Source organism: Desmodus rotundus, chromosome 1 (genome assembly GCF_022682495.2).
Source record: "Desmodus rotundus isolate HL8 chromosome 1, HLdesRot8A.1, whole genome shotgun sequence".
Classification (NCBI taxonomy): domain Eukaryota; kingdom Metazoa; phylum Chordata; class Mammalia; order Chiroptera; family Phyllostomidae; genus Desmodus; species Desmodus rotundus.
In genome coordinates, this window is record NC_071387.1 from 46,382,122 (window position 1) to 46,392,357 (window position 10,236).

Consider the following 10,236-nt stretch of genomic DNA (forward strand, 5'->3'; position numbering starts at 1 on the left):
CCTGGCTGTGTACCTCGGTTAGAGCTTAGTCCCAGTACACCAGGTTGTAGGTCTGTGATTGGGTTAGGGTATATGCATGAAGCAAGCAATGAATGTATGGATGGGTGGATCTTCCCCTGAAGTCCCAGCCTTTAGAAAACAGATAAAAACCCTTAAGAAAAAGGACCCAGTATGTCCCCTTTCTCTCTCCCCCTCTCTCCCCCACCCCACCTCTCTAAAATCAATAAAGGAAAAAAAGTATTGGTTGGCAGTATTTGTATTTGAGCACTTTGCTTTCCAACTGCCTTCTGGCTTCCACGGGGCTCCCTTTTAAGTGACACACTGTTTTTTCTAGCATTTTTCAAGGATTTTCTCCCTGTATTTGACTTTCAGCATTTTTACTATGATGTGTCTACGTGTGGGTCTCTGAATTTATCCTTGGAATGTTTTTTTCTTTTTCTCCTTTCTGGTATTCTCAGTTCAAGGGCTACACAGGTTACAGAATTAGTCATCTGCTCTTAGGTTGATAGATGCCAGGCTGCTTGGTTGTCCTTTCTCACTGTTAACTCACTTCTTGCTACTGTGAGCTCATTTCTTCTGCCTTTTTGGTTCTGTGTTTCCACTCAGATGACCTAGACAATAGGTAACTGGATTAATTAAAGTATGTCTAAATCAAGAGCAAAAGGGCTCTGCCTTAAAGTCCTGAAAGGCTATTCTATGAGCTACAGCCAGATATTTTTATTAGCCAAGACTCGGGCTACCCATCCTGAGGTAAAAATCAGTTACTGGCTGCCAGGGAGGTTGGTCTGACCAGAAGATTTGGATTTCCATGGCTGGCTTTTAGAAGCTGCCGTCTGGCAAGAGTTAAGTGCTGTTCTGTATATTTCTATTTAAAAAGTCATGAGTTCCAAGACTTGCCAATGTTGAAACAGTGGATTCTAAATGACATCTCCAATCTGAAATATGAAGTGGTAGTGTATGTCAATTGTCCTTGAGCTTAGCAACTGTTTAATAGCCCTCTGACCGAGATGATGGATTTGAAAGCGCTCTTTTTAGAATCATGAAGACAAAAAGTTGAACAGTTGCAAACATCAGGGAATATGGAATCAAATTTAGATCTTGAAAATGAAGGAGCAGGTTCAATAGGGGAAATAATGCAATATGCTTTAGGACTAATAAATTCTTCCAAACTAATGTATAATCAGGAGAAAGGCAGGGTAGGTAAGACTAACAGCCCGAATACCCTGTCCATTATGGAATATTTTGCAATTCATGAGATACTTAGAGCACTTTTTTTAAAACGGATTTTGAGTATGAGTAAATAGTGTGGAACTCTTGAAATGCTGGAAACAGCGGTAATGGTGGGAGTATGAGTAAGAATTAGTTCTACCTCTTCAGCATTTCTTAAGCCTTTATTTTGGACACATTGATCTCTGTATTTTTGCACCTCAGGGCCTAAGAGAAATGAGCAAAAAGGAATGATAAAGAATACAAAAGAGCACATAAGGAGAGCCTAACAGTAGCTATCAACCAGTTGAGATCGGCTGCACCAGTCTCTTGGATCCTTCCCGATTCTCAGAAGTCATCTACTCAAAGTCTATTGGACTGTACTACCACCACCCCACCTTTTTTTTATTTTTTATTTTTTATTTTTTATTTTTTATTTTTTTGGCGTAAACAAGGTAGTTTTTTTCTTTTTCCTCAAATAAGAGAAGTCTGGAGATAGGATATCCAGGATTGGTTATGATAAGGACGAAGGTCCTTTTTTTAGGCTTAAAGTGGCATTCTCTTCCACCAGCTCCAAGACGTCTGCTAAAGTACCTGCCGCCATGTCTGATAACTGACCCATGGACTCAGTGCTTACATCTGGGCGGCTGCTGTTCATTGTTCTGGTGAAAGGGCCTGGTGGGATATTCTGAGGTCTGCGTTGCAGTAAGTAGTTTTTCCCATTTTGTACTGGTCTTGATCATGCATGCATGAAGTTTCTAATACACAGGGCTGGCAAAGTAGGTTTACACTTGTTCATATGGAAAAATATATGCAAGAATAAATAATACCGGAATAAACACCGTGTTTCACATACAATCATAAACCTACTTTACCCACCCCTGTATCTCAGTCACTTGCTGTCAAGAGGTGCTTCAGATAGGTTCTCCAGGGATCATACATTCCACAGTTATAGTGCTGAAAGACTCAGATCAAGGGGCTGGCAGACCTCTCTTGGAGAGACCTCTCTTCCTGGCTTGTAGAGGCCTCCTTCTTACTGTTTACGATAGCCTTCACTCTATCTGTGGAGAGGGCGAGAGAGAGAGAGAGAGAGAGAGAGAGAGAGAGAGAGAGAGCGAGAGAGCTCTACTATCCCTTTTAATCCTACCAGTTCCAGGTAGTTCTCTAAACAGACTGTCATGCAGTGTTGTAAAGAAAGGAGGTGAGATCTCCAGAGACCCAGGCCCTCCACATTACAGATCTGCTCCCTAAGAAGCTATCTGCTATGTTCTTACTGTTAGATTACACAGCTCTGAAGGGCAAAGAATGCAGTTCTGTCTTACAGTTGACCCTTAAACAAGGGGTGGGGGAGTGGGGAGAACAAGCACTGACCCCCTGCTCAGTCAAAAATTCCAGTGTAACGTTTGACTACCCAAAACTTAACTACAGTCAGCCCTTCACATCCACAGATACAGCTGTTTCCGGACGGGGCCTAGCCATGAGTGGGTCTGCCTAGGCCCAGCCAGTAGTGTGTGGGTTCTTGACTTCAGGGCACTGTGAGGACTAGGAGGATACATTTATTACAGCTGGAAACAGTAAAACAGGAAGGGCCTAGCATAGAAGCAACAGAAGAGCCTAGGCTGGGCTGCCTTAGCTCATTGGGAAGTCAAACAAAAGGGGGCTTTGGGGACAGATTCATGGGGTTAGCCTGGGACAAGTGGCCAAACCTCATTATTCTGCTGATTGCAAGTCTTGGGGTCCCTTTAGAGTTTAGGGGATGTGTGCTTGTGGGGAAAGAGAGGGAAGAAGAAGGGAAAGGGAGTGGCAAGGGATGGGGAGAGCTCTCCCCTGGGTCCTTTGTCTTGAGGCTTTTCTCTCCCTTGCAGGCCTGAATCTTAGGGGAGCTCTCAGGGGAGGGTTTCAGAATATCCATCAGCTTTCTAGGAGTGGCCTTTCAGGGTCACAGTCTCCATTGATTGGGCTGTGACAGGGCAGGGGGTCCTTGGTCATTGCAGCTGACCCTGGGGTTGCCCACCTGGTTTTGCTGCTTTCCTGGAGCTGAAACACAGCTGAGGCCTAGATGTTATCTCTAGGGTGGTGAACTTCCATATCTGGCTGTAAATAATATTGGCCACGTCATTGAGCTGTCTGTCTTAGTCTCCCTGTTCCGGTTGCCAAGGAATTTTCTTAGCTTCTTACTATCCTGCCTCACAATCACAGTTTCAAATCTTTAATTGGAAATGCGAAGATAATAAATTCTATCTGCAGTTGTTAGAATCTGCAGGTGCAACACCTGGGATATGAAGGGCCAGATGTATTTATCGGGGAAAAAATCTGCATTTAAGTTGACCCAGGCAGTTCAAATCTCTGCTGTTCAAGGGTCCATTGTATATCTACCCTTCCCTTGGTAACTTAAAGCTTCCTGACAACTGAATTCATACTGTAGAAGACAATATTGCAGCCCTGGCTGGTGTAGCTCAGTGGATTGGGCGTGGGCCTGTGAACCAAAGAGTTGCTGGTTTGATTCCCAGTCAGGTGCATAACTGGGTTGCAGGCCAGGTCCCTGGTGGAGGGGTGCGACAGGTGACCACACATTGATGTTTCACTCCCTCTCTTTCTCCCTCCCTTCCCCTCTCTCTCAAAAATAAATAAATAAAATCTTAAAAAAAAAGAATATTCCAAAGAGGTAAGACTTCATTTTTGTTTATTTCTACGTTTTAAGTCAATAGGATAGCCTCATAGTTTGAAGCTGTGACTTTATATATTCCTTTTGTATGTTTAAATTATTACAATTAGAGAAGAAAATAGCAAAATTAGGAGCGGAAGGCAGGTAGCTTTTGAAAACTTAGACATACTAATTGATCTCTTGGAGCCACAGTTTTATTATCAGTTGAAGGGGAATATTGATAATATCCATTCTGTTGACCTTGGAGGTATGCTATGAAGATTAAATGATAATCCTAAATGGGAATTCTTTCAGCGCTGCAAAGGAAAATAAAATATACGAACTTGTTTATGTTCTAAAGATGGGTATCGATGTCTGGAAATTAAGAGGATCAGGCCATGAATTACTTTTAGGCAATTTTTAGGGAGGTTTTATTTTTAATAATGTGCGAATTTACTAATGAAGTTGCAGGGAACACTCTTAGGCTGTGATGAAGGCTGGCCCGTCTCTTTCTTGAGCCGTATTGGTAAGACTGGTAGAACTAATCTAAAGCAACCAAAAGTCCCTGTGTGTTGGCCCTTGAAATGATCGCCCAGCCGGGAACGTGGCAACAGCTGGATGAGCCTTAGCAAAGGTACCTTTTGTCCTGTCCAGCCCTGCCCTGCTCTCGTGACAGTTTGGTTCTAAATGTGTGCTATTGTCCCCAAACATACTGCCTCTGTGTTCCGAGTTTTGAGAGTTAAACTAGAAATGCTGGAGACAAGACAACACTGGGGCAGCTGAAATGAAAACCCCGTGGACTCAGAAAAGATGTGATCTGCAGTGGCAAGCCTTCAGTGCTCACTGTTCTGAAAATTAAAAAGAACACACTATTACGGTTTTTCCTTCACAGTGCTTCTCGACTGGTGTAACAATTGATTATTCAAATTTAGTTGATTAAAGGTTTGTTTAACTTTTAAATCTTAATAAATTACTAGCATGATAATAAACAATATTTCATCTCTTATAGAGGATTTTAAAATGTAAACCCCTTAATTTCATAATATATTTCCCTTTAAAATGAAATAAAAAATATGACCTGACCCACAAAAAATCTGTATACCTTGACCAAGTTCTTATCATATCTGTCTTTTACTTTTTTAAAATGTATTTTATTGATTATGCTGTTATGGTTGTCCCAGGTTGTTCTCCCTTTGCCACCCTCTGCCCAGGTCACCCCTCCCCTCCAGAAGTCATCCCCGCCCTCAGTTCATGTCCATGGGTCATGGGTGTAAGTTCTTTGGCTTCTCTCTTTCCTATACTATTCTTAACATCCCCCTGTCTATATTGTTCTGACCAGTGATGCGTCTTGATCCCTGCAGCATTTCCCTCTTTCTCCCAGCTGACAACCCTCCAAATGATCCCATACCTGTGATTCTGTTCCTGTTCTGTTTGCGTAGTTTGTTTTTGTTTTTTAGATTCAGTTGTTGATAGTTGTGAATATGTTGTCATTTTAATGTTCGTAGTTTTGATCTTCTTCTTCTTAAGTAAGTCCCCTTAACATTTCATGTAATAATGGTGTGATGATGATGAATTCCTTTAGCTTTACCTTGTCGGGGAAGCACTTTATCTGCCTTCCATTCTAAATGATAGCTTTGCTGGATAGTGTGATCTTGGATGTAGGTCCTTGCTTTTCATCACTTCGAGTACTTCTTCCAGCCCTTTCTTGCCTGCAAAGCTGCTTCTGAGAAATCAGCTGACAGTCTTATGGGAACTCCTTCATAGGTAACTCTCTTCTTTTTTCTTACTGCTTGTAAAATTCTGTCTTTATATATATATTTTAAAGATTTTACTTATTTGTTTTTAGAGATGGTGAAGGGAGGGAGAAAGAGAGGGAGAGAAACATCATGTGTGGTTGCCTCTCGCACGCCCCCTACTAGGGACCTGGCCTGCAATCCAGGCATGTGCCCTAGACTGGGAATTGAACCAGCAACCCTTTGATTCTCAGGCCCACACTCAATCCACTGAGCTACACCAGCCAGGTCTGTCTTTATCTTTAACACTTGGCATTTTAATTATGATGTGTCTTGGTGTAGTCCTCTTTGGGTCCAACTTGATTAGGACTCTGCTTTCTGGACTTGCATATCTATTTCCTTCACCAAATTAAGGAAGTTTTCTTTCATTATTTTTTCAAATAAATTTCCAATTTCTTGCTCTTTCTCTTCTCCTTTGGGCACCCCTATGATGCAAATATTGGATCTCTTGAAATTGTCCCAGAGGCTGTTTTTACTACCCTCATTTTTTGGATTCTGTTTTCTTCTTGTGGTTGTGATTGGTTGTTTTTTGCTTTCTTATGTTCCAAATCATTGATCTGATTGTCGGGTTCATCCACTCTATTGTTTTCCTGTAAATTGTTCTTTATTTCAATTAGTGTATACTTTGTTTCTGGCTGGATCTTTTTTATGCTGCTGAGGTCTTCGCTAAGTTCCATGAGCATCCTTATAACCAGTGTTTTGAACTCTGCATCTGATAAATTACTTACCTCCATTTTGTTCAGCTCTTTTTCTGGAGTTTTGATCTATTGCTTCATTTGGGCCATGTTTCTTTGTCTCCTCATTTTGGCAGCCTCCCTGTATTTGTTTCTATATATTAGGTAAAGCTGCTTTGACACCCTGTCTTGGTAGCATGGCCTAATGTAGTAGGTGCCCTGTCAGGTCCAGTGGCCCAGCCTCCCCTATCACCCAAGCTGAGTATTTGAAGTACACCCTTCATGTGGGTTGAGTACACCCTCCTCTTATAGTTGAAACTTTGTTGCTGTTCGCAGATCAATGGCTGGGATTTACCCAGGCCAGTCAACTGCTAGGATTGGCTGTGACCACTTATTACCAACCTCCACCCTCTGTGGAGGATCAGCTGTGCAGGGGCCACATGGCAGTGCTACGAAGTGGTCTGTAGCTGTCCAGTGGGTGCGCTGGCTCTGGGGTTTCCCCGGGTGGTGCAGACCAAGGTCAGCCCCCACCTGAGCTTTGCCTGAGACCACCCTTCCTGAGCTATGAAGCAATCTGAAAAGGGCTGCTGTGGTGCTGGGCTTGGAGATCTCCAGGCAAAGCCAAGCTGTGAAACTAATCTGGCTGCTGCTAGTGCCTGCAGCTCAATGAGGCCAGCTATTGCTTGTTTCAGAGGATTTAGGAGGTTGTGAGGCCTGAGCCAGCACCAGCCATTCATATGGAAAAGCAGCACGGGTGGGCCTTAAGTTGGGTGGGGCAGAGTCTCTGGGGATCTCCAAAGTGGGCCAAACAGAGTTAGCCTGGTTGATGATGTCTTAAATATGATACCAGCCTGCCAGCCCCATGGCTCTGTGGAGGCAGGACTCAGAAAAAGGACAATGGCCTCTGCTTGCCCCGATGCCAGACACTTCAGTTCCGGCCTGCATGCCACTGGTGCCTTTCAAGCTGCCGCCCCAGCACTAGAGCTCAGAGGGAGTGAGTCTGTGTAGGTAAGTCTGTGTGTGAGTTCTTTAAGAGGAACTGCTTGGGGCTCCAGCAGATTCTTCCACAGACTCATTCCCCGCTAGTTTTTGCAGCCAGAAGTTGTGGAAACTTATCTTCCTGGCACTGGAACCTTAGGCTGGGGGGCCTGGTGTGGGGATGGGACTTCTCGCTCCTGAGATACCCCTCCCAAAAATTTATCCACCTCATGTAGATGAGAGACCAGCTCATTCCATGTCTGCGCCCCTCCTACAAGTCTGGATGGATGTGGTTTCTTTAATTCCATGGTTGTCAGACTTCCATTCAACTTGATTTCTGGCGGTTCTGAGTGATGGTTGTTTTATATTTTACTTGCATGTTTGATGCTGTACGAAGAGGCAAGCCATGTCTGCCTACGTCGCCAGCTTGACCAGACAACTTTACTTTATTTTACAAAAATATAACCCATAACAAATTATACCTAGACCGAGTTCATATCATAATCAGTATATTATTTTATACCTTATTTTATTATAATGTTTTGACCACCAGTTCACTCCTTTGCTTTATCCAAGAATTCATGGATTTAGATGGAAGAATTTTTTAAAACAGCAGTTCAACCCCAATGGCACAATCCCATTGAAAGCATTGTCCAGGCAGAGTTACCATTCATTTAGTTACCCTGAAACACAAGCTAATAAATACAAAATCTGCTTCCAGCTGGGCCCTGGCTGGGTAGCTCAGTTGGTTAGAGCATCGTCTCTGTACGCTGAGGTTTGACCCGTGGGCAGGACACATGCAAGTGTCAACCCATGAGCGCATCGGTGTGTGGGACAGATCAGTGTCTCTGTCTCTCCACCCCTTTTCTGCTCTCTGCCTGAAAATGAGTGAGTAAAAAAATTTCAAAACATCTTCCACCTGTCCTGGAGCTCTCCCAGGTCTTCTCAGTGATGCCTTCCTTGTACAAAGCTCATCCCATCAGAACCTGGAAAAGGGGAAGGAGGAACAGTTTGATTGAAACTATTTAAGGAAGAAAATATTTCTTCTACTACCAAATGTGACAAAATGTGCGTAAATTAACAAATTTTATTTAAACTTCACCTGTACTTGGTTTGCACTGTGTGTGTGTGTGTGTGTGTGTGTGTTTAATGAGGTTCTAAATTCTGTTCTGGCTTGTATAGTTCTGAGAAAGAAGTTTTTAGATTAGGATCCAAAAATTTTCTCCATCACCTACACTCCCTCCATTCCCCTCTCTAAAAATAAATAAATAAATAAATTTTGGAAAAAATAAACTGCAAATTCCGAAAATAAGAAAAACTGGAACTTAGAATAATCAACTCTGTATAAGGAAAAAAGTATATTTAAGATTATGAGAAATCTTTATGGTGGAGATAAAATTTATCCATTCTTAAGTGTTCAATATAACATAAACAACCAAGTTACTTGTTCTATCTGGCTTTCCATCTGCCTAATGCCACTTGCATCAAAGCACTATTTGATAATCCTGTGAGATAATGTATGTGGAAGAACTCTTAAATTGCAATGCTATTTTCAACTGTAATGATTGTTATTATTAGAGAAAAGACAGTGTAATATCTACGTATAAAATATTCCATTAATTCTTCCAGTAAGATGCTGCTGTTGCCTCACTTATATTCCCTCGCTCTGAACTACTTGAGTGTACACAGGCCCAAGTCTTACAGTTCTAAAACAGAAAGTTTATCTTACTAGCTGTGTGACTTCGTGCAATCTTGTCTAGACGCAATGTCCTGATCTGCACGTGGCTACAGCCTAACACCCGTAGCACCTACTTTACTGGGTCTTCTCAGTGATATGGGAACGTGATACACGTGAAAGAATTAGGTAGATCGATAGATCCATCTGTAGAGAGAGAATAACACAAAAATTGTGTCATGATTATTAATTGAGGAAAGCTTCAATACACTAGTTGCTATTGGAGTAAGTGAAGAAAGAAAGCACTGCAGGTCTGAGGCAGGTGATTGGCTGTGAGAGCAGTGTTAATAAATCAGTTACATTTAAAACAAAGAATTTGTTTGCAGAGCCCTGGCTGGTGTGGCTCAGTGGACTGAGCGCCACACTGCAAACCAAAGGGTCTCCGGTTTAATGCCTAGTGAAGGCACAGGCCTGGGTTGTGGGCCAGGTCCCTGTTTGGGGGCGTGAGGCAACCAGTCGGTGTGTCTCTCACACATTGATATTTCTCTCCCTGTCTTTCTCCTTCCCTTCCCATCTCTCTTAAATAAATAAAATCTTTTTTAACAAAAGAATTTGTTTTCAGAAAAAATAATGTATAGAACTTTATTCAGTGTCTTCCCTACCCAGTCTATAGAATAGGGTTCTGTATGGCGGACCATGGATGGCATGCGATGCTGTAGAAAAGACACACAGAAGGAGGAGGAATTAGCAAGATCACGCTAGAAATTGCCTAGAAGACAGAGGGACCAGAGAGGTAGAGAAACCCTGGCACGCAGCATAATTCCCTGGCTTCTCTTCTGTATCCTTACCAGTGTTTGACACCTCCGTACACTTCTGTGGGTTGGCAGTGGCTACCACCATGCAGGCCTTGCAGGGGCTGTCAATGGTGATAGGACCCCAGCAGAGCTAGACAAGACTGATTGGGTGCTCTGTGCACAGTCTGTGGAACTTCCATTGCTCTCCCTGAGGTTTCTGTCAATTCCTGGGAGATTAGGCTTTCTATAACAACCCTGGCTTGGAACTCCTATTTATAGAAAATTAAGGATTGTCTTTCTTTTCCATGCAAGAAGTCCTTGTTTTGAATCTTGTTGACTCAGAGGTAGAACTTGCCCTTTATCCTTGATTTATGTCCCCTGTGTCCCCAATACACATCACACACACACACACACACACTCCTATGAGGTGTTTGTACATACGTCAGATCTTACTGAAGGTTTGGAATGATCA